This window comes from Lonchura striata, chromosome 10, assembly GCF_046129695.1.
Source record: "Lonchura striata isolate bLonStr1 chromosome 10, bLonStr1.mat, whole genome shotgun sequence".
NCBI classification, from domain to species: domain Eukaryota; kingdom Metazoa; phylum Chordata; class Aves; order Passeriformes; family Estrildidae; genus Lonchura; species Lonchura striata.
In genome coordinates this window covers 23,488,267-23,511,308 of record NC_134612.1, presented here as the reverse complement: position 1 = coordinate 23,511,308, position 23,042 = coordinate 23,488,267, and the positions used below count along the sequence as shown (strand labels likewise).

The 23,042-nt window shown below is 46.8% G+C and overlaps 1 protein-coding gene across 2 annotated transcripts in view; it reads right to left on the bottom strand.

Annotated features, from left to right (window-relative positions):
* MECOM (MDS1 and EVI1 complex locus) overlaps positions 1-23,042 on the bottom strand; it is a 184,910-nt gene that overhangs the window by 41,440 nt on the left and 120,428 nt on the right. The window contains exons 1-2 of one of the 2 annotated variants that reach the window (XM_077785740.1): positions 10,780-10,934; positions 9,220-9,354 (exon numbers count right to left, since the gene is read on the bottom strand). The gene's annotated coding sequence lies outside the window, so the exon portion shown is untranslated. Of the gene's footprint in view, positions 1-9,219; positions 9,355-10,779; positions 10,935-23,042 lie in introns of those variants that run through there. The other variant, XM_077785739.1, reaches the window with a different exon arrangement.

The following is a 23,042-nucleotide window of genomic DNA, read 5'->3' as shown; positions in this document are numbered from 1 at the left end:
AGGGGTCATGGATCAATGGAACAGTTATTCATTGATACCTCTGTTGAAGAGCCCAGAATCAGAATCAGCCGGTGTCTGGCCTGGGAACAGAGCTTGGAAAATTGGATCTGTGTCTAGGCCTGGGAAACAGTACAAGGTCGGAATGAGATAATAAGGATGAGCCTATCCTTGGAGATATCTTTGTACAAGAATAGGCTGCATGACAAGATGCGCCCAGAGAAGATGGGATGTACCACGACAACCTGACTAGAGATGAGAAACTTGGCTTAATTGTAAATGCACGTAGGCTAAACAGAACAATGACCTCTGTAAATTGACCAATGAGAGCTGTTGTTGACTTTGCTTGTAGCAAACCCTCTATAAATGGACAGGATTTTTGAATAAATGAGGCTTGCTTATCAATCATACTGATTGTGCTCATCTTCCCTCCACCTGCGGCTTCATTTTTGGCGCCCAACGTGGGGCCTCAAGTCCTTGCCCTAAGGCAGTGATTCCGGAGCAGTGCCGATATTCAGCGATTGGCAGGCCGAAGATTGACTCGATGCTGGCATGAGGAGTTGTCTCATGCCTGAGTTGGAGAAAAGCTCGACTCAATGTCCGGAGGAGGATCACCGGCTTGCAAGGTACAAAAGGCTGCACTAAACAGGGATAGATTAATCAATTCAGGTAGATTAATCTTTCTGCCCAATGGAAAGCGAAGTGGCCCTCCAGATCTTTATTAGTTTCTTAAAGAAACGAGATATAGCCGAGATCTTAATAAAGATCCTCTGGCATTGTACACGTACAGTGAGGCTTGGGGTTTGTTCAAAACCTCGGGGGATCTCTTTGAGGTAGACCAGTGGTGTGAGTCAGGAGAAGTGCTTTGGCTTAAATTTATTGATGATGATAAGACTGCCCGAAAGCTAAAGAAACCTTGGCGTTCAGTCAAAAATTGTTTGCAAAGATATCAGGCGGAGAAAAAAGTTGCTGCTGTAGCCACTGTTGCTCTAGATAAAGAGGGAATTAGTAATAAACCAGGAATGCATGCCTTAGGAGTAGATTATAATCCTAGTCCACCAGTGGGTTATATAACTGAGATGCAAATTCATCCTGTGATAAACAACCCACTGCTCCCCATGAAACTCCCTCTAAAACTCCCTTTGCTTTTAATCCTGCTTTTAGTTCTATTCACAGATTCCCTTCCCATGAGTGAACAGTCAATGACAAACTATCAGGGACACCCAGAGAGTGAAGGAGAACTCCTAGAGGAGGAGACTGCTCAAAATCATCACAAAGAAATATTAAAAGCTGCTGGGGTTCCTTCTAAGCAAGGACATCCTAAAAAATTGTCAGCAATTCAGAGAATAAATTGGTTAAGTATTCAAAAAGAAGCAATAAATAATAAAGATTATGATTTATGCTCTGCTATAGATTTGCAGGCCTTTCCTGTTTCCTATACACCAAATGCAGGAGGAGGTCTGACAGCTAATTATATTCCTGTAGATTGGAAATTACTTTAATAATTATGAGCAACAGTTAATGATTGTGGGCTTCATGGTGAGCCTGCTAAACAAATGCTTAACTACATATGGGGCTCAGGTTTGCTTCTTCCTGAAGATGTTAAGGGTATTATGAGAATGATTATGACACATCTCAGTTGATGCTGTGGCAAGCTCACTGGCTTCAATTGAGTGATCGTTTTGCTGCCATCCCACGACAGCAAAATGATCCTTTGCATGGAATAACAGTTGAGCAAATGATGGGTACTGGGCAGTTTGCCACAACTGAGATGCAGGCACGAGTAGGAGCTGAGAAATTATCAGGGTTAGAACAGCACCAGTGTCTCCTTCTTACATGTCTATTAAGCAAGGAAGAGAGGAGTCTTTTGCCTCCTCTGTTGATAGAATAACTGAGGCCATTAATCAGGCTAATGTTCAGGATTTTATGAAGGGAGCTCTATTACGACAGTGTTTCCTAGAAAATTGCAATGCTACTACTAGAAATGTTATTACTTCAATGAGCATTGATGCAACAGTAGAGGAAATGCTAGAGAGGATGTCTAGGATTCCTACAGGTTCACAGGCAATGTTAGCTGAGGCACTTAGGGATGTAGGGGAAGATCTAGTGCAAGCCCAGACACAAGCCTTTGCTGCCTTAACTCCACTACAACCAATAAATAAACCTAAGCAACAATCTCGTCTCAAATGCTTCTGCTGTGGGAAAGTAGGACATTTTCACACAACTGCAGAGAAGGGACAGTTTGGTGCAACAAGTGCTCCATGGATTCTCATTCCACGGAAGCCTGCAGATGATCGGGAAACACGAAGCGGAGCGAGAAGAGCTGAGACGTGATGACCCCAACAGCAGCTCCTGTGTGGCATCCCCCAGACAACTGCAGCTAGCCAGCTCCCTCCAGCCAGCCACAAGCAGGAGTCTCAGCTTGGACCTGACAACAACAATAGACATTACCCTGACTGACATGAAGCCAACAAGGATTCCTACAGGGATTAAAGGACCAGTAATGTACAAAGAAAAACCTTGTGGTGCTCTTCTTTTAGGACGTTCATCTGCTGGATTAAAAGGACTTTTTATTTTACCTGGAGTAATTGATGCTGACTTTACAGGTGAAATCCTTATTGTTGCTATGACATTTTTCCATATTATTCCTGCTGGGAGTAAAATTGCTCAGTTGGTTCCTACATTACAGCTGACAGAAGCTGCCTCGTGCATCATGCACCAGCAGAGGGGACCTGATGGCTTTGGATCTACGGGGGGTATGGCTTTGCTGTGTTTGCCTGTGGAGGAAAGACCAAAAGCTCCTGTTCTTTTGGAGAATGGCCAACAAAGACTGCAGCTTTCTGCACTTTTGGATACCGGAGCTGACATCACCATTATCAGCAAGGACTGTTGGCCTGCCTCCTGGCTGCTTTCCCCTATGGTTGCTGGGCTGGAGGGAATTGGAGGTGCAGCTTCAGTCTGTCGGAGCGGGGATAAAATTCGTTTATCACTGGATAGTCACACCTGTGTACAATTTCTTACTGTTATGTCACTACCACCCAAGGTCGATGCATTAATTGGCTGTGACATTCTCATGCAATTAGAGGCTCGCCTTGTGACAATGATCATTTTTAATAGCGGTCACTACTTGGGCTTTCCCGATCCCCCTAACCTGGAAATCCGATGATCCAGTCTGGATCGAGCAGTGGCCGCTAAAGAGAGAAAGCCTACAACAAGCTCATTCCCTTGTTACTGAACAGTTACAGCAAGGTCACATTAAACCTTCTACTAGCCCCTGGAATACTCCAGTATTTGTTATTAAGAAAAAAATCAGGAAAATTTTGTTTGCTGCATGATTTACATGCAGTCAATGCCCAGATGGAAGCAATGGGGGCCTTACAGCCAGGTCTCCCAAATCCAGCTATGCTGCCTGGGGGTTGGAATCTCCTTTTAATTGATTTAAAAGACTGTTTCTTCACAATTTGCCTTCATCCAAAGGATACCAAAAGATTGGCATTTACCTTACCCTCATTAAATCGTGAGGCACCAGCAAGCAGATATGAGTGGACGACTCAGGGAATACACAACAGTCCTGTGCTGTGTCAACTTTTTGTGGATGCTGCTCTGTTACCTGTTCAAGCTGCTTTTCCTAACATGGTGATATATCACTACATGGATGATATTCTGTTGGCACAAGAAAGCTCGTTCACTGCTCAGCAGGAAGCTTTCATTCTTGCAAAGTTACTGAGTAACAACTTGTGTGCTGCTCCAGAGAAAGTACAGCGCTCTGCTCCCTGGAAATATTTAGGCTGGGTGATTTCTGACATGCATATTCGGCCACAGAAAGTTGATTTGCAGCTGGAGCTAAAAACCTTACATGGCATGCAATGATTTATGGGAGATATAGAATGGCTTCGTCCTGTTGTTGGTATTTCTAATGCTGAACTTGATGAACTGAGACCACTGCTGAAAGGCACAAATCCTGCTACACCAATTCACTTAGCTGACAAACAACGCACGATTGTGCTGGATGTTGCTACTGCTGTTGCACAGAGAGCTGTGGATCACAGAGATCCTGACTTACCCATAGACATTCCTATTCTGTCTCAGCCAAAACACCTGTTAGGTGCTCTCACTCAGCAATTAAAAGACAGAGGGGGAAAGAAGGAGGATATAAAGGTATTAGAATGGGTGTTTGGACCTATACAACCTTGTAATTCTATTCAGCCATGTATAGATGCACTTGCACTGTTAATTTGAAAAAGTCAGAAGCATGTATTACAGGTCACTGGAGAAGAGCCACAAAGAATCTTTGTTCCAATAAAACAGAATGATTTGGAGGTTTTTGCAACAGCTCTCATTGGTCAATTTACAGAGGTCATTGTTCTGTTTAGCCTACGTGCATTTACAATTAAGCCAAGTTTCTCATCTCTAGTCAGGTTGTCGTGGTACATCCCATCTTCTCTGGGCACATCTTGTCATGCAGCCTATTCTTGCACAAGCGTATCTCCAAGGATATGCTCATCCTTATTATCTCATTCCGACCTTGTACTATTTCCCAGGCCTAGACAGACCTTGTACAGTTTCCCAGGCCTAGACACAGAGCCTATTTCCCTGTTCCCAGGCCAGACACAGGCTGATTCTGATTCTGGGGTCTTTGACAGAGGTATCAATGAATAACTGTTCCATTGATCCATGACCCCTCTCCTGCAACCATTCTCCAATGCCTTATCACTTTTATGAAACATGAATCATCAAGAAAAACCTCATCACTTTTCAGAAATGGCAACAAGTTTCTAGGTTTGGTTCTAAACAGCTTACTTTAGGTCATATCAGGACAGTCCAATGCTGAGAGCAGTAACACCACCAGTGCATCAAATTCCAGATAACACAGGCAGTCATAAAGCCAGGAATTTCACCCACAGCCTCAGCTCTGACTGCAGCAAGTGGAAAATCACCCCTGAGCAGCTCTTCGTTCCACCAGCCCCAAGCCAAAACATCCCTGCTCCACTGGAGACAGATTTTTAGTGGGAGTTGGATTAAGCTTTATTTGCTTAATGACCAACAACTCATAGGAAGAATCACGGCAGAGCAGGGCCCCGTATGAGCTCAGTGTGTGCGTGCCCTCCTGACCCACAAGAGCCAAAACATTAATTTCACTCTCTGACAACAAAGCCTCAAAACTATTCCTTAAATACACAACTTTTGCAGGTGGCTGTGCAAGGAGCCCCTGCCCACCATGGACAGGGGGCCGCGGCCATAAAACCTGAAACATGAAGCTCTGCCTGCAGATTAAAAAAGTTTGTAAAACATGTAAGGTGGGATCAGATCTGGTGAAACCTACAGCAGTAGGTTCACTCCTGTAAGTTTATATTACTGACATTGGGCACATTGTTAAGAGTGTGATACTACTGGTTTTGCTCCCTTTGCAGTGGCACGTACTTGAGCATAAGGCAAGGAAACAAAACACACACACAAAAACCCACCAAAAACCTATTTCAGCACGCACAGCAATCTAAAACCTCAGTAAAGTGATCTTGAGTCACTCTGAGTTTTCCGTGCATAAACCAAGGGGACTCTTCAGGAGCTGCTTTGCTGGGGGGAAAGAGACCTGGAAGCCCAGGGCAGTTTCACAGCCTATGTGTCTGTATCACTGTCAGAACTCTGCAAGCAATATTCTGGGGTTTTAACTTCAACACCTACCAACAATCTTTCTAAAAATAAAAAAAGCTTAAAAAAAATATTTTGTAGTTTGAAGGTGACCGTGATCTCAGCCTGGAATGTGTGACAGACGCTGCCATGCCACTGCTTGATTTGCAACTGCACTTTCATTAACATACATCTTTTAAAACAGTGCTTTTGCTGGGCTGACAGCACTGCCAGAAAGCCTAAGAGAGCCAGTCATTCTGAAGTCATTAAAAAGTTGAACTAACAGATATTTAACGATAACAGAAAGAAGTCGTCCGAGTTAGCAGAAACTGCTCTAGAATCCTAAACTGACTCTGAGCTGAAAAAAACACATTCCAGGGCAAGAACAGTGACAAGACTCTCTGCAGCTCTGCACACACTGTAGTCTCTTTAGGGGAAAGAAAAAACTGAGGGCTCTGTTTGTGGAATTTCATTATTGATATACACCTAAAATTATGTATGTTCAGGTTAGATTGGGCATGACAGCAGATAATAGTAAGACAGCTAAGAGAAATCCTACATAGACCTCATTTGAAATTAAAAAAAAAAAAAAAGTGAAAAAATGCAGCTTTTAAGCCCTACTCCAGCTGCAATCAAATGAAACATGAGTTGCATCCAGCGTGCATGTTTTGACTGCATCCCACCATTATCAAGCTGTTCATCTCAGCAAAGCTCATTTATACAGTCATAAGAAAGAGCCCAGGCCTTTTGTAAAGTTGATCCTAAGTGATGAAACCTAAGCTCAGCCGTGAGTCAGGGAGTGGGATGGTATGTCTCTGAAAAAACTCTAGGAGAGAAAATGACAAAAAAATGTTTTTCTTTCCCCCTTTTTGTTAAATATAGTAGGTAAAACACAGCAGAAAGACCAGATTACACAGCACCCTGAGTTCATCTCAATCCTGCCTCGAGCAGTCTGGGAGCCATACCTATCAGTCAAGCTTGAATTTAGTAGCAGAAACTTGTGGGCAGCATGAGGCTGGGAACACTGGAAGGATCTTTTACCTTCTCAGGTACAGCCCAATGTTTGCTTGTGAATTTTACAGATGAGTTGAAGCAATTAGAGGTGAACAATTACTGCTGATCCAGTGTCTGTGGCTCGGAGCGAGCAGAGACTGGGGTCTCCCCGTGCTACCAGGGCTGCTGAGCTGCTTTGTGTCCCAGGGGGAGGCAGGAAGAATTGGGGTGTCCCCCCACGCCTGCACCCAGCACTGGCTGTGGCTCCAGCTGGGCTGGGGTCTCGTGCACCAGCTGGGCTGCATCGTCTCTGCCCTCCAGCTCTAGCCACAACCACGGACACGCATCCTCAGCTTCACCTTATTTTTATTTCCCCTTTTTATTCCCTTCTTTTTCTTTTATCCCCCCTTTTATTTTCCAGGAGCTACGGAGGCTGAGTGACCCCAGGCAGCCCCACACAGTCTCGATGTGCACACTCAGCCCTGACTTGCATTTGTCACTCCTTGTACACGCACACGTTTGGCCACGTAACGTCCATTTCCCAGTTTGCCTTCCCATTATATTTTATATTACCTCTGGTGAGCTTGTGCCAGAAGAAAGCAGAAGGAGGAGCTGTTAGAAAGACTTTCTTGCTTTAAGATTCGAGAGCACATTTTTAGCATTAACTTTTTAGGCTCTGGTCATAAAACGTTGGAGTATGCGGACGATTTTGTGGGGAAATGTGCAGCGTTTCCAGAGGGCCAAATGAACAACAATCTCTTGCTGACAGCACCCAGATCACAACAAGCTACTTGAGAGACAACCAAATCTTAATTTGTAAATCTCAGCAACAAAACACTATAAAACTACGGAATTATGAACAGCACGATACTGTGCAAAATAAATAACAAGTCTCCAGTGAATGAAGGGAATTATTGGCAGCAGTACAGCCACCATTACCAAATGTCAGAAATGTAAACACTAAAAAAAAAAGAGAAAGTTAAAAGCACCATAACTTTCCTTCCAAAAACGTCAAAGCGCGGGTGTGTGCTCAGAGGGAGATGCTGATGGCTCAGCCTCGCCTGCGCTCTCAGCTGCAGATCCCCAACACCGACCCAAAGACAGTGAGCTGCTCTGACCAATGCATGTGATTTCACTTCTGATCTTTCCTACTTACACCAGCTCCTGCTCAATGTAAAAAACTTGAATTTACTGTTTCAATTAATCTACATAGTTTCCTTTTCCTATCACTGTTCCATAAACGCTCTGCATGGAGAGAATTTATCGTTTTTCAGCACAAAGCATATTTCAGCTTGGAAAACTTAATTTGCTTTTACTAATAACCTTTATGGTTTCTTTAGTTAAACCAGCTGCTGTATAAAAAAGAAATTATCTCTCGGTCCGCTGGCTCGTTCTATGCTACATGTGCTCAGGGCTGAACTGTAAAAGTTGGAAACGAAAACGATCTTCTCTCATAGTTTCTGAGAAAGTTATTTAACCCAGTTTTAATCAGCTATCTTGCATGAGTGAAATACGTAGCACTGAGCTGGAAATAGCAGGCTCCCTCACATTCATTTCCTATACGTAAGGAATTTGATTAGAAAGAATGATTTCTAATTGAAGCTTTGTGTCTGGTTGTGATTCTTCTTTCAATACTGTCAAGGCAATTAAATCAGCTAAAGATAATCTTTAACATTCACCTGATGCAGTTAATTAAGTGATGAAAAATGAAACACTGATTAAATGAATCAAATCCTACATTGCAGGTAGCGAAGTTTAAATTGGAAACAAGAATTCACAATCAGCTGTTGCTTTGCTGTTTTAGGTATTTTACTTTAAAGAAGCAAGGCTTCCTCAGCCTAACTTTACCCATTAAAATATTTCATAATGGCCTGTGTTATCTACAGACAAAAGCAAACTCTGATTTAGGAAACACCTAATAACTCATCAGCATAATTGAAAACAAAATGCTTTACTGCTTTACTACATTCTTCCTCTGCCTATCCCAGCGTTTTTTCCAACACACAAGGATAAATAATGTTTCAGCCCAACAAAGAGTGGATTTAAGTGCAATAAATGAAAAGAAAAAGAAAACCACTGAAGACCCTGATTCAGCACGTAAGTGCTACGAGTTGCAGCAAAGTGTAGAAAGGCACAATAATATCCATGCACATGTGCATTCAAACCCAAAGCCCCACACATCCAAGTACACTGGTAACATTATTGCTTTTGTGTCCTCCCCTCTTTGCATTAAATTCATGTTACAGCATCCAACCAAGTCCACGATTTACCACAGCAATCCAAATGGACTGCAACAGGAGCCAGAAAATGTTCCCAATTCAAAATCAGCATGCCTCTGTATCTCTTAGAAAGCAGTCCTCAATTTTATCAGATATAAGACCAAAGAAAATCATATATGAATTGAACAACATGGAAAACTGAAAATTCATATTTTCTACCGCCTATAATCAAAATTATTCCATTCTGCATTTCCAGCTGTGCCTTATCTTTTATCCTAAGAGCAAACAGGCCAAAAGCTGTTGTGAATTGCTGTTATTTTTTTTTCCATTGACACCTGAAAGTTCCTTTAAAAAGTAAGTCCAGAAAGTGAACACCACGTACCTGATCACTTATTTGACATGCAACAAGGTTGTGCTGATTGTAGCATCCAGCAAACTTGATATATTTGAGCCAGTTTCCTACATCTGGTTGACTGGCATCTATGCAGAACTTCACATTGCAAAACTCATCCAAGATCTAAAAAGAAGAATGTGAAAGAGTAAATCTTTCTGTTGCTGGTTGAGTATGCTAATAAAAAGATAAATCACAGGTTTCCAAATAAAGAAGCAGATAATAACAACAACAACAATAATAATAACATTAATAATAATAATAATAATATTGGTGTGTTTATTCAGAAATGTTTCCCTGCTGAGATTTTTTTTAGGAGCTGCCAGAATACATACATAATCATAAAAAGGCAACAAATGTTCTGAAAAATGCCTTGACAAATATTTACAAGTAACTGAAATGTTGTCTAATTATTGCAATGAAACACTATGTTAATTTAAGAGGCACCTGATTTTCTATGCATTCATCAATGACTGTATCTGAAATTATTATTTTAATTAAATAAGAATCTGACAAGAATATAACAAAATATATTAAAACAGATGGCGTTGGCTTCATTTAGGGTTTCTGTTTTGTTTCAGTATTTACGCTGATTGCAACACTCATTTAGAATTTTTATATTTGTTGCTCTGAACCAAACTTTACCTGGTAGGCAGAGTTATTTATCGTGTTTTAATATTACACTTCCCAAACAGTCCTGTGCAACACTTAAATCCCTCCCCTTAATCCAAGCAAATAACAGAACTCCTTATGTCAAAATAAAGAGAATAAATGAAAAACAATATAAACACTCATGCAAACCATGGCAGTATTCAATACACACCAATAAATGGTTCCAATTATGCAGACAATAAACAAATATAATGAGACTTCTCGTGGACAAGCTAAAGACGATGTTCTATTCTAATATTATGACAAATTACTAATCATTACAGCGGACTGAATATCATTACTCGCAAGCCTCACCATCGGCCTATCCCAAACTTCCCACGGCTTCCCAGGGAGCTGAGTGCTAAATTGTAACTTCGCCTCGGCACCGGCAGCAGCCGCCCCATTTGAGCAGCAAAATCAAGGGAACAACCTTGAACGCCCCAAACGAAAGCGGAGGGCGCGGGCGGCTGCGCCCCGCCGGGGAGCGCCCGGAGCCGCGGCCGGAGCCGGCGCTGCCGCCCCGGGACACCGGGAGCCCGCGGAGGTCGCTGAGCCGCGGCGGTGCCGCCCGAGCCCCGCGGGACGCGCTGTCCCCGCGGGAGCTGGAAAACCTCCACCCCAGCCCGGAGGCCCCCGAGCCCCGGAGAGCCCCGCGGCCGCGCCAGGCGAGCCCGGTCCCCGCGGGCGCGCACGCTGCCCCGCCGCCCGCACCTCCGGCTGCTCTTGGGAGCGGGACCTTTAATTTTCCCTTTCAGACAAACCCCCAAGGAGGGAAGGGGGGCTCACACCCCGCACTCCCCGGCGTCCGGGGTCTGCCCCGGGGCCGGCGGCACCGACGGGGCAAAGCGGCCCCGTCCCGCGGGGCCGCGGCAGCGCCGCCGCCGCGCTCGCCGCTCTTACCTTGTGTCGCCGGGAGCCCGCGGGGGCAGGGAGGGGGGAGAGGGACAAATATCCTTCAGGCGGCTGGGAGCAACATCTCGGCGTTAAACGCGTGCGGAGGCCGCGGCCGTCGGGGTCCGGGGAGCGGCGGGCGCGGCGCGGGGCGCTCCAGCGTGTGCGGGGGGCGGCGGGGCCCGGGCGGGGGCTGCTGGCCCCGGAGGGCTCAGCGGCGGCGGGGCTCGGCGGGTTCCTGCCGGCTCGTCATCACCGTCCCCGTTCGGCCCCTCCTGGTCTTATCGGCTGGCTTTGGGGCGGCGTGTGCGAAAAAAGTTATCGGGGTAAGGGGAGGAAGGGGAAAAAAAAAAACGAAAAAAAAAAAAACACCCAAAACCCGCACAAGCCTCTTCAGGGAAGGGAAAGGGGGGAAGAAACGAAAAAAAAAAAAAAGAAAAAAAAAAAGGAAAAAGAAAAACAACAACAAACCCCACAGCGCACCGCTCAACAAAACAAACTTCTTTCACTTCTCCGCCGGGGATGGGAGAAAAGTGAGTGCGCGTGGGAGGGCGGACGGGCGGGCGGCTCTCCCCCTCCCCACGCCCGCAGCCTGCCCGCGGCGCTGCTTCCCCGCCGCACCCCCGGGCAGCGCCCGGCCCGGCCCGGCCCGGCGCGGCGCGGCCCTCTCCGCCCCCCCTCCCCGCCCACCCCGTCGGGCCGTGCCCTCCCGCCGCTCCCCTTTCGGGCACTGTCTCTTTAAAGCGGGGCAGCCCCGGCCGCTCCGGCCGCCTTCCCCCCCTCCTGCCCGGCCCCCCCGGTCGGGGCGGCGGCGGCGGCGGCGCTCCCGGCGCGCTTAAAGCGACAGCGGCCCCGCGGCCGGGGGTCACCGCCAGGTCGCGGAGGAGCGGCCCCGCCGCGGGGGCTCACCGGCATCCCCGCATCCCCCGGCCGCATCCCCCGCCCGGGCCCGGCGGTGCGCTCTGCTCGGGCCCTCGCCGCTCGCCACTATTTCTTGGCCGCCGCCGCTCGCCCCGGTGCCCGCAGCCCCGAGCGCCGCCGCGGCCGCCCCGCAGCGGAGGCTGCGGCGAGCGGGAGCCGCGCCGCGCTCGCCCCGACGGCTGCTCCGGGAGCCGGCGCGTTACCCGAATTGTTCCCGTCATCGCGTCACTCGGGTTATTAATAACGATTTTTAATGAAATGTAACTTCTTCTTCTTCTTTCTTTTTTTATTTTTTTGTCCCCCGGCTAATTTCGCCACGACCCCGTTTGGTGCCGCGGAACTACCACCCCGCTTGCCGCCGCTTCCTAAACGATTTTTAACTTTTTTTTTTTTTTTTTCCCTCCCTTTATTTCTTTGGTAACGAATCCCATGAATGGAGCGGCGGGAGGCCGGGCTCTACCTGCCGGCGGGGGCGGCGGGGCCGGGCCCGCTCCCTCCCGCGGGGCAGCGCAGCTCCCCCGGCTCGGGGCTCTCCCGGCTTAAATGGACCCGAAATCCAACCGTGCCGCAAAGCCGCAAGCGTCCGCCAAGTTTGGAACAGCGCGGGCTCACTACGGAGAGATCCTCGTATATGTGCTTTGGGAAGAGGGCAGTGGAAAAGGAAAAAATAAGAGGGCTGAGCTGTATCTTTCATTGCACCATACAGAAGTGCCACCCACTTTTTTTTTTCTTTTTTCTTTTTTTTTTTTTTTAAGTGCAGATCTATTTTTCAGGCTGAAAGTGAATTTTTCTTCCCTGGGGGGACCAAGCGGGGCCAGGGAAGTAGAGCGGGGGGTAGGGCGAGAAGCCGGGTGACAGGAGATGCTGATGGATTCGTCTCAGCGGCCCGTTATCTGTGACATTGACCTGTTAGCTCAGATAATGGCTATTGTCCGAGGGGAGAGAGATTGGGGAAAAAAAAAAAAAAAAAAAAAAAAAAAAAAAAAAAAACACAACAAAACCGGCACGCAGTGGTGGTAGGTAGGACGGGGAAAAAAAAAAATCCTTTGTCAATAACCTCAAAAAACCCGGTGGGAGATTCCCAGAGCGCCCGGGCCTGGGAACCGGAGCCCGGCCGGTGTGCGGGGCCGCGGGTTCCTGCCCTCCCTCCGCTCCCCATTGTTGGTGTTTTTTTTCCTTCTTATTTTTCCTCCCTCTCTCTCTCTCTTTTCCTTTTTTTTTTTTTTTTCTTTTTTTTCTTTCTTTTTTTTTTTTTTTTTTTTTAATTTAGCCATAAATTGGCCCGGCTCGCGCTATGAGCTGTTCTATTTTCTCCCTGTCAGGATGAGGGATTTGCTTTATGATGCATTGTGTATTAAATACAAGTAATCTGGGAAACTGATTGCTCGAGCCCATCGGCCTGATCAGAGCCCCCGATGGGGGAGCCGGAGCCCCCCCTTGCCTCCCCGTGGGCCGCGGCACAAAGGGAGGAAGCGGCGGTGGATAAACAAAAGCGGCTCCGGTACCGGCGGAGCGCGGCGGGCCCGGCCCGCACCGCGGCCCGCCCGCCGCCGCCGCCGGGTGGCGCTCGCCGCCGGGACACCGCGCGGCCGCCGCTCCCCTCGTTTATTTTCTTTATTTGGGGGGGATAAAACCCCTTTTTTTAATAGTCCCCCTTCCTGCAGCGCTCCCAGCGGTTCGGCTCTAACCCAGCTCGGCCACAAGAGGAGGAGGAAGAAGAGGGGGAGGAAGGCTCATACCCCCGAGCCGGGGCTAGGAGGAGCGGGGGGGTCCAGCCTGGCCCCGCCGCCGGTCGGGACCTCCAGCATCCCGATCCGGGGATGTGGATACACACATCAACACACGGCGATGTGTTTCTTCTTTCAAGCGAAAATCTTTTAAACGTCTCTTGCCGCCTTTCCCCTCTCCCCTCAGACGGTTCGGTGGGCGCTTCAAGAGGCCCAAATATTTCCACAGGGTCCCGTTGGCAATTGTTTATTTAAAACAAGTCGCTCTATTAGTGGAGCAGTCAGGAGTTAGTACTCCAGTCTGCTAGTAATTCCCACCAGGCTGTAAACTGATGCCTCTTTTAAGCCTTTAACTTCATGGTCGTCCCAGAAGTAAAAGTTCTTCTAATGGAGACCCTATGGGCATCGTGCATTCCAGCACATCATTAAAGCAAAGCAAAGCAGCTCGGCCACAGCCAGATGAAATAACGGCACTGTCCACGTTTAATGGGCTTCCCGGGGCCAAACGCTGCCGAGGACAATGGGGGAAAATCAGACAAGTCGCTGGTGATTTTTTAAATACCATAAAAGTTAATATTACGCTTAATATTATCCTTTTGTTTGTAGACAAGCCGCTTCACAACCACCTTTTTGAGAGGGGTTTAATGTTACATATCTCGAGGTGACTAAACACAACACCGAGCATCCTGGCTAACGCTGTGATGAGCGTTTGAAACACTGGGTGAGCGCATTAACGTGGAGAGCGAAAGGAAAAGCAAAGCGAAACAAACACCAGAAAACAACAGCTTCCTAACGTATCCAAATGCTCCAGGACAGACCTGGGAAACAACAAGAACAGAAGGCAACACAGTTTCTGCATGTCAGTTCCTCCCCTCCCGCGCTGTGAATATCAACTTGAAAAGAAAAATAAAAACAGGTGAAAACACAAGCGTTGCTGCTAATTTAAGGAGGAAGAATCAGATAATTTGCAGCACTTGATGAGGAGTGGAATGGGCATTGCAGTGCCCTCCACGTCGGTGCCCTGCCCCTGCTGCCCCTCCTGCCCTCACACGCTGCCTGGCTCATCCCTCCCAGCCAAAAGGCAGTTTTCAATTGAGGGAGAGGAGGAGAAAATTAAAGGTAAAAAAATGTAAATAAGAAATTTCCCTTGGTCTGGAAATGGGCCCAACTGAAAGCATGTTAATCTCCACCTCAGTAATTTGGTTCTCCTGGAGAAGACAGAAGCCCTGCTGCTGTGCCCTGCACTTCATAAATCACGTCTTTATGTGGACAAGGTCAGGGCACCTAACAGCTCAGACATGGGCCTTTGCAGTGGCTCGGAGGGCTCCGGCATGTTTATTCTCTCGCACAGATCTCTGAGGAGCAGTCCAGCACGCTTCTAATTACTTTTGATTATTTTCATTTGCTCGGGTCAGACTGGCTTTGCCGGCACTGCTGCAGGGTGGGTTTCCTCCCCCCGGCCCGGCTGTGGGATGCAGGGGGATCAGTGCTGTGCCCTGCACCCCCTTCCCCAGGGCAGTGCAGGGCTCCAGGGACCCCTGGGGTTCACCCTGCCGTGGAGGGGGTCCCATTTTGGAACCTCCAGCTGAGTCAGGGACCCCACAGCTGCCCTCCCCACCCCATCATAGCCAGGCAGAGCGGGGCATTTACCAGTGTGAAATAAGGGGCGTGCAGAAAAACACAGATTTCACCCCCGCCCCCCTCAAAAGTACCTACTGCCTTCGGGGGAAAAAAAATAAACGACCCCGTATCCTTGCAAAAAAGTTACAGCAGTGCATGTGCAGGCAATAAAAAAGTTGAAGGACCTCTGCTGTGGCTGTGGGGACAGAGCTGTGCTCGGGGAGCACACGCAGCCCCAGCCCTGCACAGAGGCAGAGCGTGTGCTGGTCTGCTCTCCCCACTGCTGAGCACGGGATCACAGCACGATCCATCGGGAATGCACGGAGCCCACACAGGAGGGATGCACGGTAGGGACACCTGAGTGTGCCTGGTAGTGTTGGGGTCCAGGTGTGGGTGCAGCCATCCCCACGCTCCCACAAGCGCTGCTGCACCCCCCCTTAGGGTCTGTGACAGCACAGAGCTGCTACTGGCATGAGCCAGCTACCCAAGTACTGAGCAGAAAGGCTCCACTTCTTCTCTCCCGTTAAAAGAGCACGTTCCTTCATATCCCAACCTGAGCTTGACAGCCCAACCCTGCATTCTCACCCTGGTGTGAGTGATCCCAGCAGAGCAGTGCCCTCGTGTCCTGTACCCCGTTGTGCCAGCATCTCTGTCACATTCCAAAGGTGAGGGTGGGCGCTGGTGCCATCACAGCACTGGTACCCACACGCCTCGAGCAGGGGCTGCCTGATGGGGAGGAGTGTTTTGGCAGAAAACCCAGCCGTGCCACTGCGTTTTGAGCCTGAAACTTTTGGATATTGGGTGTTGCTGCAAACCAGGAGAAGGGAAATCGCAGCAGATTTACCTACTTCATCAATCAGGCAGATGTAAAAATGTGTCAGTGGCTGGTATCTGGCTGCCTGGCTGATTTTACTCCTGCCTTGGGAAGGAAGTCCTGCAGACACCCTTCCTTGTGGCAGGACAAAATGTTTGCCTTACTGCAAAAAAACCACAGCCCACACAGCACACCCCAAATTTGATGCTGAGGGATGCAGTGCTGCTGGTCCACATCCCTGCTGTGAGCACACTCCTTGCAATGCTTTCCTCCTCCAAACCTTTCCCTAGTTCTCCCTGCCAAGGCACGTGCTGCGGCGCTGGATGCTGAGGATTGTTGCTGCTTTCCTTTGGAGTGCTCATTACTTCCATCACAGAAGGGTCTGGAAGCCCTCAAATCCAGCCAGGGCCATTTTCACACTCGAGGTCACTGCACCCACAGGGTGAGACAGCCCCTGCTGGATGAGTCTGGCACGAGTTTGGTAAAAATCTGGGGAGAAATGCACATTAGCCAGCTTGTCTTAGCACCTACGAGAGCCAGGGCAGGGCAAGGCAAGGCTGACTGACGTGGCTGTTGGCCTCCTGTCCACTCAGAAGCTGTGTTTTCCTTTGCTTCACCTTTCTCATGTTTTGAAAAGAAGCCAGAATCCTGGAGAATCTGGGAAATTCCACTGGAGATGCCCTTGTTCTGTATTTCCCCGTGTGCTGGGCAGCCTGGAAGGCTCCTTTCTTTCTTAACAACCCAGAGAGTAAAAGACCTTGAGCACAGCCCTCCAAATCCTACCAACATGACCAAAAAAGCATCTGTTTGGGTTTTTTTATCACTCTCTCATTCATCCCTGTTGAAATACAGCTGAATAAATCCCTCAGGTTCACACCCGCTCCAGTTTCCCATGATATCCTCATCTGGAGATGGAGCAGTGGGACCAGTGAAGCCAACAGAGGATCCACGTGGGGTGGCCAGAGCTGCCCCCAATGTAGCTGCTACTTCTCTGCCTGAAAACACAACTTTTAGCAGAAGCTGCCCTAAAAATGGAAGATCCCTAAAAAATACTCCCTGAGAAGGCATAACATTCAGGAGGTAGGAAGCACAATATTTTTCAGAATTCCTTTGTGTGCATAAGAATTCAACAAGACTCAATTAACCCTCCATTTCTTCCAGTTTTTTAATTTTCAAGCCTTCTCATTTGACAAATAATTTGAGGGCCTCCTTTGGAAGACTTCTTCCAGTCCCAGAGCCCTCATGGCACATGAAGAGCCACTCAAGGAGGTTGTGTGGGAACAGTTCCTGCAGAACCATTTGGGTTTAGGACCTATTCATGATCTGAAAGCAGAATTTGCAAGCCAAAAGGATGAAGAAGAAAATATGGAAGCAAAGAAAATGCCAGGTTAAAGGAGACTGAAGGGGTTAAACAACAGAACTTTACACAACAAGAATTAACGTGATGCATAACAGGTAATTCTATTTTAATAATCAATTTTAGGAGTGACTGGCTATTTTCAAAGCATTCCTGTTGTAGCCAAAGTTTTAACTAGGCGTGCGAGAGTGGGCATAAACACCTGTGGACTTTATAAGAGTAAGAAGCAATTTATCACCCAATAAAAAGTCAAACACTCATGTTAAAATTTTCAGGTTTGCATTTGCTGTTTTAAGTGTCACATGTGTGGATGGTTCTGGGGGAGGCTCAGAAGAAGTGGATACACGTCCTACACACAGAAACACACGTGCACACAGCCAGCACAGCCAGCTCTACAGCAGGGAAGGAAACCTGCCTGGAAGCACCAATGTTACAGTTTCATCCCTCCTACGTTTTGTATTAATCCCATTGCGATCATCGACCGGAGTTGTCTAAAACCTGAACTAAATGGGCATTAAGTCAGTTGCCATATGAAATTACTGCCATTCGATTTTCAGATAAACCACAAAACTTGATGAACTAACGTTGTTCCAGCTGAATTAACTCATCATCCCCGGGAAGAGAAGGCTGTGGAGGAAAGCGAGGGCTCTAATAGCGATGATTAATCCTCCTCCTATTGCAAAGCACTTGCCTGCAAAGTAGAGAAATGCCCTGCTACAGGCAGGCTGAGGGTCCACCGTGCCTCCAAAACATCTGCCTTGCTAAACCCTGATGGTAGAGTTAAACATTATTTACATGTGGGTAGGAAAGGGAGAATTTTTTGTTATGGGCTTGTGATGAAACTATAAATACACTAAAATCCCCATCAACGGTTCAAGTCATGCTTGGTAGATAAATCCAGGGACTGAAATTCAGGAATGTTAATTTATTCAGCTGGTGGAGGAACACGCAAAGCTGATCCTTATCCCATACTCGGGCAATCTCCCTGGGGTTAAGCCATGAAGTGTTGGGGAGGTAGTGCCCTGTGAGTGGCTCAGGGTCCCAGGCTGGGTGAGCAGAGCCCTTCGTGTCCCCCAGCCTGGCTCTGCTCAGACTCCTGAGCAGTAAATGCTTAACTGGCCCCGTGTTGCACAGCAGCCCACCTGGGTGTGCAAAAGTGCTGCTCCACATAAATTAGTCACACATGGGCAAAGGTGCCTGATGCATTGGGAAAAATCTTACCCTGAGAGCTACCTGGTTTGCTCTAAAAAAGATCTTGCTCATCGGGAAAATTCAGGGCAGGGAAGGGGGAGAATATATTTGATGCAGGTGTCCAAATAAACCTGTCCTATAACCCATGGATCACAATGGGTTATTAATGAAATAGCTGTGAACATCAGCGTATCCTTGTGGCAGATTTCTTTCATAAATGAGTTGAACATTTTCCAATTTCAGGAAAGTGCTGCTACCTATAAACTTGGAGATTAAGGGCTTTTTCCCCTAAGACTCAGATCCCTCGGGGCACTTGTGTTCTGGCATGCATCCCTTATTTGCTGAAGAAATTTCAAACTTGGTAATTTAGCACCATACTGATAAAACAAAGAGGGGAAAGGAAAAAAAAAACAGCAGTTGGGCATGCATGTGAAGGAGGAGAGAGGTGAGTGGTATAGCTTCAGGCAATTTTTCCTGGTTTTTCTTTTTTTTTTTTTATCCACAAGCCATACTGCAGATTTTTTTGTGAGATTCATAGAAAAAATATTCCCAAGATACAACATATAAGATACATATCAATCCTCAAGCTGAGTTTTTCAGATGCAAAACTACCTGCACAATTTGAAGGAGGATGGAATATAACTGGGTTTTTTTCCATATAATTTATTTAAGCCTAAAATGTTGAGCTGAATTTGCTACTAGCAGAATTATGAGCATTAGTATTATTAGCATTACAGGAGCACTTAGAGGTCCAGTGGAAACTGGGACCATTTGTGGATAAAAAAATAATAAACATGAGGCTGTCCTGAAATCTGACAGTTGGCATGGATGGGATAAAAAGTGTGCCAGATGGGAAGATTACCATTTTATTTTTACAGATGGAATACAGAGTTCTGTTCATGGAGAAAATCAGTGGCAGATTCTCATGAAATATTTTCACATAATTTTCATTCATTGAAAAGTTGTTTTTTATTCCTTTTCTTTGACTGCAATGAACAGAAACTACTCTCTGCCTGCTCGTGCTTACAGCTTCTCATGGATAAATAGTGGGAGTCTGCTTGGTCACTGCCAGTTAAAACAGGTCTGCAAACTTTAATATGGCTCATCTGTAGCAGGAATTCTACTTTATCTCTCCTTTTTTAGCTAGGAAAATATTATAGCCTTGGAAATGAGCAGTTGATACTTTGGAACACCTCTTTAAACGTAAGCACATTGTGCTGATTGGTGCTATAAATGAAGGCTCCTCCTATAGAAGCAGTTTTGGGGAGGATACATCAAACTCTGCCTTTGACTTTTGTGGCAGAAATGTGAAACGGAGTTCATGATGTCAAGTCTTGTTGCTAGGAGTCCCCCAGCAATCATGCAAGTGCTGAACATAAGATGGATCATGATCCCCACCAGGGAGAGGGGAAGAAACTGCCCCAACCACTCCACTGTGTGCTCCTAAACCTCACTAAGTGCTGCAAAAAGCAGCAGGGAATGGGCCCGTGCTCAGTCACAGTTTCTTGGGTCCATAGAAGCAAAATGAGGCAACGTGTTAAGAACAGATGTCTTTTTCCACCAGGAAGGATTTCAGAGGCTGCATGAGCTGTCTTGCTGAGAATCCAGTGTAGTAAATACAGCACTAAAGATTATTTCTTTCCTTATGCTTCCCTGTGCTGGAATGCTCACAAGGGACAATCCAGGAGATCCACTGGGTTAAGGAGCTGTTGCAGGGTGTTTTGGCTGAGGAAGATGGTCATCTCTGGGGGCTTTTCTGGGGAGTCATAGTGAGGGTTGTCACATATTCCCCAGGGAAACACCAGCAGCTCCAAGTCCTGAACACAGCACTGACCTGAGAGCATTGGCTACCTGAACTGGTGGCCAGAAGTGTTGATCAAGCCCAGACAGAATCCCATTTCCACACAAGGTTCCTGTCGCTTTTGGGGTCAGACAGGAGACTCACACAAATCCTGGCCTGTCCCAGGGCTGTAGATGGAGGAGCTGTTCCAGCTCCAGAAAAAAAATCAGTCCTGGATCCTCCCATTGCCTTCAGCTCCAGGACCCGAGGGTTGGAGAACAGCATTGTAGTGCTATATTTGAGAGCCCTCCAGAAATAAATGGCAGCTAGAAGCTGTCCTGCCAGGCACTGTGAACAGAAGTAAAGTTGTGTGTTGCACGAAGGATGTCTGTCAGCTTGGGTGATAAAGCAAGAATATCTGTCAGGATATGAATGACCACAATTTTCCCTAGAGCTTGTGGTGCATTTAATGTTGCTATAAAAGATGCAAGTGGGAGTTATGAGTGCTCATTAGCACTTCACAACTACTTAATTTTTTAATTCTCTAAATTAATCCATGAATTTTGTCTCAAATGGAAAACAGTGGGTTTAGATCAAGTTTGCTGTAGGAAATACTTCTATGAAAAGAAAAAACTGAATCCTTTTCCTTTTGAAAGAGCGCACCTCCACCAGTTTATGGGGTACAAAAAATAACATAGAAATGGGGTTTATAACAAAGACCTTGTTGATCTGATTTCCAACCAGCCACACGAAGTGTGGTGACCACAAATGATGCTGTTCCAGGTGATTTTTTGCAATTCCAGTCAGTAGCCAAGTGTCCAGCAGACACATCTGAATTGCAGTGACCTTGGCTTGCATGAGTGAGGCCAGTAGTAAAAGCAAATGGAAGTTAAAATGAAAGATGTATATTTTTAGAAGAATTTTTAGTGTTTGGACTCCGGCTTTAGATGGCTCAAGAGTATTTTGTAAGCCAAAAATCTGTTCTTCACTTCTGGTTTGTTGATTAAATATACTTGTTACCAAGAACTTCAAGCAGGAAAAAATTTAAAAGAGACTTCAGCTACGATATTGTCAGCTTCAGCTGCAGCACTGAACAACTAAAACGTAATAGCTCTTCAGATCTCAAGTTATTCCCACTGACTGCCATATAATCAGCATGTTAAATCTGGGCACCTCTTCAGGCACAGTTATTTGTGTGATATATACAGATCAATACCTATTGATTTTATAATTTTGATTCATCTCTATGCAGTGATTCAGTTTCACATCATCTTATTTATCAAGCTTTTCTCCATGCCTTTGCTTCCAAGCTTCCTGACACTTCCAGGCCACTCGAGGAGGGTCCCACCACAACCACCCCTTTTCCCCTGCACCCAGGGTCAGTGGGCACTCACTTGGTCACATTCCAAGGAATTTTGTATGCAAAAAGCTGACACAAGGTACACAGCACAGGGTTGTTATTGCATGAGGGTAAGGTTCATAAACCTCCTTTGCTAACTGCCCCTGCTGGATGTGGAACCACTCCCCAACTTCCCCTGGAGGCTTTGTCACCTCAAGGGGCTGAATAGAGCCACATTTCTTACCAGTGGCCATGAAAGCTAAAACTTAAGGCATCATTCATGCCTTCAAACCTCCCTTTGCGATGGCTTATGAAGACATGAGGGGGATGAAACTTTGCACTGAATATTAAAATTTGTTCTTTTTACCCCTGGAGCTTTTTTGGACCCGTGCTGGTACCCGAAGCCCCTCTCTGCTGCAGACTGAGCAGAGGAGCTGGCACAAAAATCCCAACAGTGACTGATTAACAGCAACCTGTTTGGCACCCTGGAGGAAACCAACCCCACTGCTGCTGCTGACAGGGCATGGGGAAACCCTGCTAACCTCACTGCATTGCATATATGCAAATGGCAGCAGATTAACGAGCGCCAGCGATGCCACCATTCCCACTGCACTCGCACCACAACAAATTACCTCTGGACACACCAGAGATGCCCCACGCAGACTGAACCCTGATTTAGCAGCTCATGCCTGCCCAAACTGCAGCTCAGTGGGGCAGCCCAGGTCTCCTGCTGCTGGCAGCCCTTGCACAGCGCCGCGGTGGCCGGCGCTGGCAGGATGTGGGGCAAGTGTGGTTAAAAACCATCTGCTGAAATTCACGGGCTGAAGGAATTTAAGGCAAGCGGGAGAAACTTCTTTATGTAGAAAATGCCCAGCAGAAAGAACTGAGCTCAGTTCCAGTGCCACTGTTCCCAAATGTTTTCGTAGAAGGTGCTGAAGGCAGCTGGGATATACTGCATCCGCGAAATGGGAGTTGTTAGGGGGGATGCCTTTGGAAGTGAAACAAAAAAAAAGGATTGATGAGGACTAAACATTTGAGGGGGGCTCACACTCCAGCAAGATAGAAGCATGGGCTAATTACAAAATAAGACCTATCACCATGCAAAAATAAATGGCTTCAGAACTAGCTTTAGATATCATGTTAAAAGCACCTTTGGGAACACAAAGATGCTATGCTAAAAACAGGAGATCTAAAGAGCTGTTATTACACATCCATTACGTTTTCTGAGCTGTGGCATTTACTTTTTGAAGTTCTGTACACATGATACAGCAAGGCAAAACATTTTATGTACCGTAAGAAATTTGAAACAATGTTTAATGTTCAGAAGATAAAGTTAACAAAACTACACTTCAGTGGCTTTTTTATTTCTCTATTTTACGACCTTCCGAGAACTTAAGAGTAAAAGGAAACAAGAAGGAAAGATAAGCAACAATATGCTCCTGCTTGCTTTTTTCTACATTGCTGATCAGAGCCCAAGAAATCATAATAAAAAATGTCTTCTTTTTAGTGTCTAAATAGGAGCT